The following is an 8,568-nucleotide window of genomic DNA, read 5'->3' on the forward strand; positions in this document are numbered from 1 at the left end:
CACTATCACATCACTCTAACATTATCACAGCATGACTGTTTAGAGACATATACAACATGTACTTGATAGGACTTACTCCCAAATAGAGCCAGATGCACGGCTGACTTTGAATGTGAGAGGGTTGAAGGATCCTTTGTATTCAATCAGGAGATATAAGGGTCCTCTAAGCTTAGAATAGTTCCTAGCCCAGGTCTATCATCTACTTCGGAATAATGATGAGATAATGAGGAATGGGAAGTTATGCATCACTATGATTATTATAAAAAACACAGGTGGGAGTGAAAAATGAAGACTTATAACCAGATCATTTATCATAAGAGATGTTCCTAGTAGATTTAAAAAAGCGTGGAAATATCCAGTACATGGTAGGCATGATGGTTGTTGTAGTCAGAGAGAAACTCACTGATGCAGAGCTTTTTGGATTGGATAAGAAAGTTACATGAGAAATAACACTTTCTTTAAAAAAAAAAAAATTGGTCCCAACACTGCTCTGGCTGTGAAAAACCATTCTAATAATCATGACGCATGATGTTGCTGTGCTCAAGTAACTCAAATAACATCATGCCACAGTCCACAAGGCTGCATACAGGATTAAATGTTAAACCCCCTCACCCATACATTTTTCCCAGGGGGAAGGAAAGAGAGAGAGAGAGAAATTGGCTACTCCCATCATCCGTTGGAAGAAACTGTGCTCATATATAAACAGGATCCAGGAAGACCCAACTGAGCACCCTGCATTCATTTACAAGCAATCAACCATGCCTACAGAGTTCTTTGGAACTCTCCAAATTAAAGTATATCTGCCAGGAGGGCTCTTTTTACCCTTGGCTGTCATTTGGGATAGATGGCAAACCCCTGTTCCCTCTGTGCCTGGCCTGTGTGGAGTTCAAGCAAAGGTAGCCTTGGCCACTTTGTCCACTATACGGAAGAGGACGGGCCTATCGCTGGCCTCTGGTGCACTGTGGAATTAGCCTTGTCTATAAAAGATGGGTCCACGGTGTCCATAATCCATAATATTTGGCATTTCCCTGACAGGTTAAATAAGCTGTTTGCCAAATACAGACTATACCTCAGACAGAAAAAAGAGGCATTAGGATTTCCCAACCAGAGTACAGACAGGGGAAGAAAACTAAATCAATGCATTAGTTTCTGTAAGGAAGAAAGCATTCTTTTATGCAGAGATCAAAAGAATGAACTGAGCTGAAAGCAAATTTACTACCCTGCTTATGAACTCCCTGTGGGGGAAACTCAGATCAAACAGAAGCCTTGCAAGAGATCCTGACAAACTCAACTTCCCTCCTCACTTACCATTTTATGAGGGGTTTTTTCTGCATTTATTGATGAGGAAACAGCTCATGTGTATTGGATGTGAGACTGCGTCCCACAATCTGTGAAAATATCAGTGTTTTCATAGCTGCTATCACCACTGCTGGCATCCACCTGGAGTCGTACAGTTTCCTTGGCCAGTCCCAGGATCACAATCTGTATCAGATTCTGTGCTGCTTATGAGCAACAAAGATGAACCCTCCCCTGGGGAAGCTGAGAAGCAAGATTCCACCAGATTGGCACATCACAAAGGTGGTGGCAGCAGAGCCAAAATCCTACAGGCACAAAACATCAGAGGTCTGCATGAAAACTAAAAAGGTATGTGAGGAACAGTGAAGAAACCAATTTTGAGGGGGTTAGTTCATATTGCCTGGGTCCCATTGATCATTCCCCTGTGAAGCACTTGTGCAACAATTGTCCATCATAGGGAGCCAAAGCTGGTGACTAATAGAGACAGCAATGCTTAAAAGAATTAAATAAAACCAAACCAATATCCAATATTCAACAGAAAGTCACTTATGATAAAAGAGTCATCATAAAAGATTTTAAAATGATAACTTGTGGTTTTAAGAATGGCCAGATTGTGGAAACACCTTTTACAGTTGTTTCTCTGGGGCTGAGAAATTGCAGGGACAATTTCTTAATCAAAAAACTGCTGAAAAACCCTGGGTAAACTCGGTGATGCCCAAGATTCTCATGCAGTTTTATAGCTAACATCTAAAGAATTGCAAATCTCTCAAATGTATTGAGGATTTGTCTCACACATTTAATAATGACCAGTTGTTGCCACTTATAAGGGACCCAGGCTGAGGAGCTGCACTGGGATGGGGCCTGTGTGCCACACACTCAACAGGTGTCTCTCTCTCTTGCTTTCAAATCTTTCCTGCCATGACTTGATGTAGTTGGAAAGAAGTATAAGGAGGTAGGACCTGCTCAAAGAGAGTTGGCTGAAGTTGGCATAGGTCAATGTCTTCTGTGGGGCTCCTCCTCCCCTATATCCCACCCTTTCCACTCAGGGTTCCAGTTGGTGCTAGACACTCACATCTGGCTGTCCTGAGTGACTGCCTTGCAGCTCAGGTGGAGAAAGAAGCAGCCAGGTTGTCCAGAGTCTGTGTGTTTCAGCTATTCTCACTAGATTTTACTGCAAGGTCAGGATCAGCTGGGCATGGTCTGTGTAAAGAAGCAAATAAACCAATAAGAACACAAATGACCATGCCCTAGGCTCTTCTTTCATCCTCTGGACACCTTGGTCTCCCTTCCTCAAGCAATCCCAGACCCACAGGAGTTGCCCTGTACTTGCTCAGTCTGTATGGGCCTGCCTGTCCTGGGCAGTCCCCATGAGTAATGTGGGGCCAGGGGAGTCACAAACCCCAGCTTAGCCCCTAGGGGTATGTGGCTTCTCCTGGCAGCATGATGATCCAACATCAGTTTGGGAAGCTCAGATGCTCAACGTCCCTGCAAAATCTCCTGCCTCCACAGGGAAACATGAAGATAGCCCTCATCTGTCCATGTGTTCCCCCCATCCTAGGGTCAATACAAACTTACATAGGGGTTTCTGGGCCGGCATGAGCCAATCCAGCCCCTTGCCCACTCCCACATGCCTGGCTGCTGCCAGCAGGTTAACACCCCAGGGGCTCATTATCCCCTGCAGCTGTTGCCTCCAGGCCCTAGGCAGCGCTTTGTGCACCAGCTGCCTGCTCCCTCTCTGGGCTGCAGTCTGAGCCCCTGTGGGGCTGGGGTTCTGATCCCTGCCCTGATCCAGGTGCAGAGCCCAGGGAATGCTTCCAGGCACTGGCTGCCTGTCCAGCAGCGCAGCAGAGTCTGCCCTGGGAGCATGGGCTCACTGTTTCCCTGCAAGCCCGGCTGGGGATCTGCCACCTGTGAGGTGTGCCGGCAGCTGCCATACCAATGAGTACAGGCCTAAGCTGAGCCCTGGCTACACCACTCAATAAAATAAGTGTGATCATTATAGATGATTTGTTGGACTCTGTTTATGAAAGGGGTGAAACTGAGACAGTCTTTACCAAGGATGTGCACTACCAGAATCCGAGTATTATGTACGCCGTTTGGAATATATTGTGCCTGGGGTCAGAGGGCGTTGGGGAGGGAAAAACTTCACAATTAACCTGAACACTAAGGCTAAATACAGACATTCAAAAAGCCCCTGGCAGAAGTACTCTATTGAGCTTTACTTAAAGACTATAAGTTAGAGCAGGACTGAATAGAACAGAACAGAACAGATGCACCTTCCTCTCCAACCCTGCTCCCACCACCAGCTGGCAACTGTTAGTAGCAGCTGGGTGGGGAGAGAGGTGGGGACGGCAGAGCCCCTGTGCTTGCAGCTCCTGGCTGTAGCAGTCAAGAGGTTGGGGTGGGGGGAGGTCGGGGAGAGAAGGGAGCCCCTGTGCCTTGCATTCTCCCACAGATTGCTGGATCAGGTCTTGGTGGGGGGCAGGCTGGGTCCACATGGCAGGAGGCCTTCTTCCCCCAGTTCCCAGCACAGCCAAAAGTCAGGCCAAGCAGCCTCATGCTGCAGCTGCTCACTAAAATTGTCAGAAGGCTTGGGCAGGGAGGTGGGGGAAGAGACCCTCCACCACCACATGGACCCAGCCCAATCCTTCCCTGACCCCTGAGCCAGCAAGCTGTGGGGGACCTTCATGGCAGGAGGGAATGCATTCCTCCCACCCCCTACTCAGCCATGCAGGGTGGAGACAGAGGCTTTTCAGTCTCCTCTCTGGGACAGCCCAGGGCAGGGCTGTGCTGGTGCTTTTCTACTCAGATGAGACTAGCAAGCTGCCCAGCGAGGGGCCTCTAGGCTGTCAGGGAACACAACCCACCTCAGTTTATGCTGGATGTAGTAAAGCCATTTGATAAAGTGTTCTAACCAAAAGCACTTTACTCTGATACCACATCCATCCACGATGGGATCCACCATTTTTAAAGCACGTTATGTGCTGTGAACAGCTGTTCTGTTATGGCTGTAAAGCGCTTTCTGTGCGCTTAATGTGTGTTAAGTGTAATGTCTGTACCTAGCCCAAGTGTACAGTTATTTTTCAGAACCCTGGAGGGAATTTACAGGTAGTGACCCTGGCATGGAAAACATACCCTGGCAAATCCCAGTTCCATCTAGGACAGCGGTGGGCAAAATGTGGCCCGCAGGCCAGATGCGGCCCACCAGGCCATTCTACGTGGCCTGCGGGGCCCCTAAAAAATTTAGAAAATGAATATTAATCTGCCCTGGGCTGCATGTCATGAGTCCCTCGATGGCTTGCCAAAACTCAGTAAGCGGCCCTCCGCCCAAAATAATTGCCCACCCCATCATCTAGAACGTTTTGAAGATGCTATCAAAAAGCCTTAAGTTTACCTGGTGAAAGATTTAAATGCTTCTACACCAGAAAGTTATAGAGGTAAAAACCAGATTTTCTCACCAGACTAGACAGTAATTTATACTTTGGGGAATGAAAGAAAAGGAGGAAAGAAGGGTGCACATGTGCACAAACACCGTCCTCCCCCCTGCCCCCCTCCCCACACACACTATAGAAAAAATATAGATTATTGGCAGACTTATTTTAGAACTGCTGTCTGATAACATGCCTGGTAGTGTGAAGAGAAACTTGCCCTTTTCAAAGCTTCTTATCAAATCCACTCACTCCCCCACTGCTCCACCTCCAGAACAGAGGAAGGCTCCACTGGGTTCAGTCTCTGATGCCTTACTAATGGCCATCTGAGAAATAGCTCTTAACAGTATAAAGGGAAACATAGCTTTGACACCGAAGCAAGTGTGTCTGCTAAAAGAGTGATGGAAATTCATAAGAGCTCTGTCTAATAAAAGGTTCTCTTTCACAAGAAAGAAGCAGCTGGTGCAACAACCTAACCAGAGGTTTCATCATACCACAGTTAAGTTTTGCTTACAATTGATAACAGGGCTTTTGACTAATTAACTGAATATTTGGGGTGGGACTGTTGTGCCTAGGTACCAGCTTGAGCAATTAAGTGCTCCTCCAAGTGCAGACAAAAACATGAGACTTACAGTGATATGCTTACTGGGTGCTGAAAGGAAGGACATTCTCCAAAGAGCAGGTATAACAGAATATGAAAGAGCTAAACTTTACACAGCTGTGCTTCAAAAATAGCTAGCCTACATGTATTAGGGTTATGTGGAGAAAAGAAAAAGATGTCTCTTCCTACCAGAATAGGAAAATAGGGTGACTCACAAAGTCCTAGAAACATCAAAGAATCACGACCAAGTTATTCTGGAAGGGTTGGACCTTGGGAATAAGCATTAAAATAAAAATGTCCAACTATCATTACATATATTGAACGAGAATAAAAGTAACATTTCTTCTTGGCATGATAAGGGGGCTTTGTGTACAAAATGTCAGTTGTTAATGGATCCAGTGTGTTTGATTTAGTCAAGGGAATCAGCCAGGCTTATCTTGTCTGTACCAAATGCACAACTTAGGGCTGGGATGTTTTTCTGAAAGCTGTGGCTGAACTAAGCACACTCCTTTATTATAGGCAACATTGGTAACATCTGAAAATGTCTGCCAGACTCAAGATTTGATTAAGAGGCTTTACTGCCACTTACTTTTTTGTCTCCTAAACACTGAAAATGGCTTAAGTCCTAAAATATAGACTTGGTCCCACTTTGAAATCCAACTTTGGAATTCAAACTTTGAGGTTTGAAATCCTTAATAATTCCATTCTTGCTTTAATTGTTTTTAATCTATATTTTACTATTCAACTTGACTATCTAGGTCAGGGGTGGGCAAAATGGCAGATCTGGCCAGTGGCTGGACTCCATTTCCCAGTAGCCCCTACCTGTGTTGCTGTGGCTAGTTTCCATGGGAGACCCCAGCAGTGGCGGGGGGGGGGGGGGGGATAGCAGGGGACCACCCCAAACTGTCATGTGGGATTGCTGCAGACCATTAGCATCGATGACTTCTCTCAGCCTTCTCAATGACCTCCCAGCCCTTTTTTCATTGATGCACTTGTTGATCTTCTCCTAGCTTGGCTTATCTCAGTCCTCAAGGAGGGTGAACAGCCCTCACGGAGGGTGCACAGCTGAGTGGGGAGCTGCTCTAGGGTCGGGATCCTGTGGCAGTGAAAGTGTGGTCCACAGCCAGGGTAGAGCTATAATCTGCTGCCTGCACACCCTTGCCTGGGGCATGCGGGCAGTGGGTTGTGGTTCAGCCCTGGCTCCAGACCATGTTGTCACCACCACAAGACCCTGGCCCTGGAGCAGCTCCCCACCCATCTGCGTACCCTGCCAGTGCTGCTGGGGTTGGTCTTCCTAGAAACCCTGGCCCTGTGCTGTCACAGTGCTGCCGCTGCTGGGTTCTCCATGGAAACCGGCTGCAGGGATGCAAGCAGGGGCTGCTGGGAAATGGAGTCTATTGCAGGCCCAATCTGGCCCATGAGTTGGACTTTTCCCACCCCTGATCTAGGTTTAATATCTTTGAACTGATGGTGGTAAAAGGAAAAAATAATAAAAGATAGACACCAGTTTATCTTTCAAACCCAACCCAACAAGGGACACATACTGTAAAAAAATAATGATGAAAGTCATGGCAGAAGCATATGTCTGGGCTTCTTGAAATATGTTTTGAGTGGGTCTACACATTCAAGCTTTTAGACATACTTTTTACAGATCACATCACCATTCAACTGTTTTGCACTAAAATGCTTAGAATTTGGTTTTAGAATCTGTTTAAAAGATAAGTTCTTGCTACGATGATGTTAAAAAAAACCTAACAAACCCTACCTCCACACAGTAATATCTGGGGGCAACAGGGTGGAGATCTTATGATTGTTTATTTTACCATATGGCTTTGCTGGCATTTTTGCTTAAAAGTGTCATATTACTTGTTTGAGAGAAAGTAGCCTTGTTAATGGAGAGGAAAATTAAAAACCTTCTCACACGGCCATGCTTTATTAGGTACACAGCAACCCAGTGTTTGTCTGGTTGCATGGGTGGGTGGGTGTTGACCACCGTGCATCCAGAACAGCCTGTCATCTGAGAACCAGTCAGTAGGAAACAGGTTTTGTCCAAGAAATCCCTATTAGTGCAACAGTTCACTGAGGATATGAGATGGCTGGATGATACCCATATCTACATACAGTGAATCAAGTGTATTTGATAACCCTAGGAATGGCAGGACATTGACAGTATCCTCACCTGCCTGCTTTACTTGTGGCAGGTTAGGTTGTTCTCAGTGTTTTGGGGCAATGTGTCTTATAGGTATTCAACAGGTTTCATAGATTTTTTAAATGCCGCTGGCCACATTGGCAGCAGTTGGGGGGTGGGGTGCAAGTGGCATCTGCCTGCAGAAGCCAGCAGCGGCTTCGGCAGCTGCCAATCTTAAGGGGGACATGCGCCCCCCCCATCTCTCCCATGCATTGCCTATGGATGCTGATAAACACGTTGTTCTTTCTATGGATGGGTGCAGAAAAGTCTCTCACAATCTATTATTTTACAATATCCACAAGTAGATACAAAAATGACACCCCCTCCCCCATAATATCTGCAAGCAAGGGAACTTTTCTCGTGTGAACAGAAGATACCTCCAAAATATTGGCTAGTTCCTTGGTGGCAGAAAATGTAGAAGTACCTCTGGAAGTTTCAAATCTACCTATTCTACTTGCAGATTCATAGATCATGACAAACTCAGGAGGACCAAGCTGACTAACTATAGCTCTGTTCGTACGTTCCAGTAATTTGGTATGGTTGACTAGCCCAGTTATGCTAACAGACTCTATTTCTTAGTCCCAGCAGACATTTAAAAAAGGGTGCCATCATGGATACTATGACTGCAAAACTTAACTTCCATTAACCTGACTTCAAGGACTCCTGGATGTCCACAACTTAACTACTGTTGTAGACTGTATTCCAAACTGGTGTTTTGTGGGAAAAGCCCACTGTTTGCCTTGCTAGATGAAGTGATAAAGAAGACTGCACCATTCATTTTTTCTCTCACCTTCAATAGAGAGTAATGATTTCCTTTGTATCTGAATGTTGGAGTGTTGACAGGCTTTCCACTCAGCTGTTTAATTTACTGTGCCAACTGAGCCATCACACAAAGCACTGCTCTTTTTCTTTCCTTAACTTTTCTTGAAGTAGATCAAAAACTCCCCCCCAGAAGTAGCTTTCATCACAGTGAAAACAGCAATATGTCTGCCACCAATACTTGCATAATATTGTAGATTGTTACCCTTTATAAACCTGGGTAACACATCAATGTG

The 8,568-nt window shown here is 45.8% G+C and overlaps 1 long non-coding RNA gene across 1 annotated transcript in view; it reads right to left on the reverse strand.

Annotated features, from left to right (window-relative positions):
* Positions 1 to 60: 60 nt before the first annotated feature.
* Positions 61 to 8,568, reverse strand: part of LOC109299447 — a 15,019-nt gene continuing 6,511 nt past the window's right edge. Inside the window, exons 2-3 of the long non-coding RNA XR_002097850.1 lie at positions 2,256 to 2,496; positions 61 to 1,601 (exon numbers count right to left, since the gene is read on the reverse strand). This is a non-coding gene — a long non-coding RNA (uncharacterized LOC109299447). The remainder of the gene's footprint in view (positions 1,602 to 2,255; positions 2,497 to 8,568) is intronic.

Source organism: Gavialis gangeticus, unplaced genomic scaffold (genome assembly GCF_001723915.1).
Source record: "Gavialis gangeticus isolate Ggan-Ray unplaced genomic scaffold, GavGan_comp1, whole genome shotgun sequence".
Taxonomy (NCBI): domain Eukaryota; kingdom Metazoa; phylum Chordata; order Crocodylia; family Gavialidae; genus Gavialis; species Gavialis gangeticus.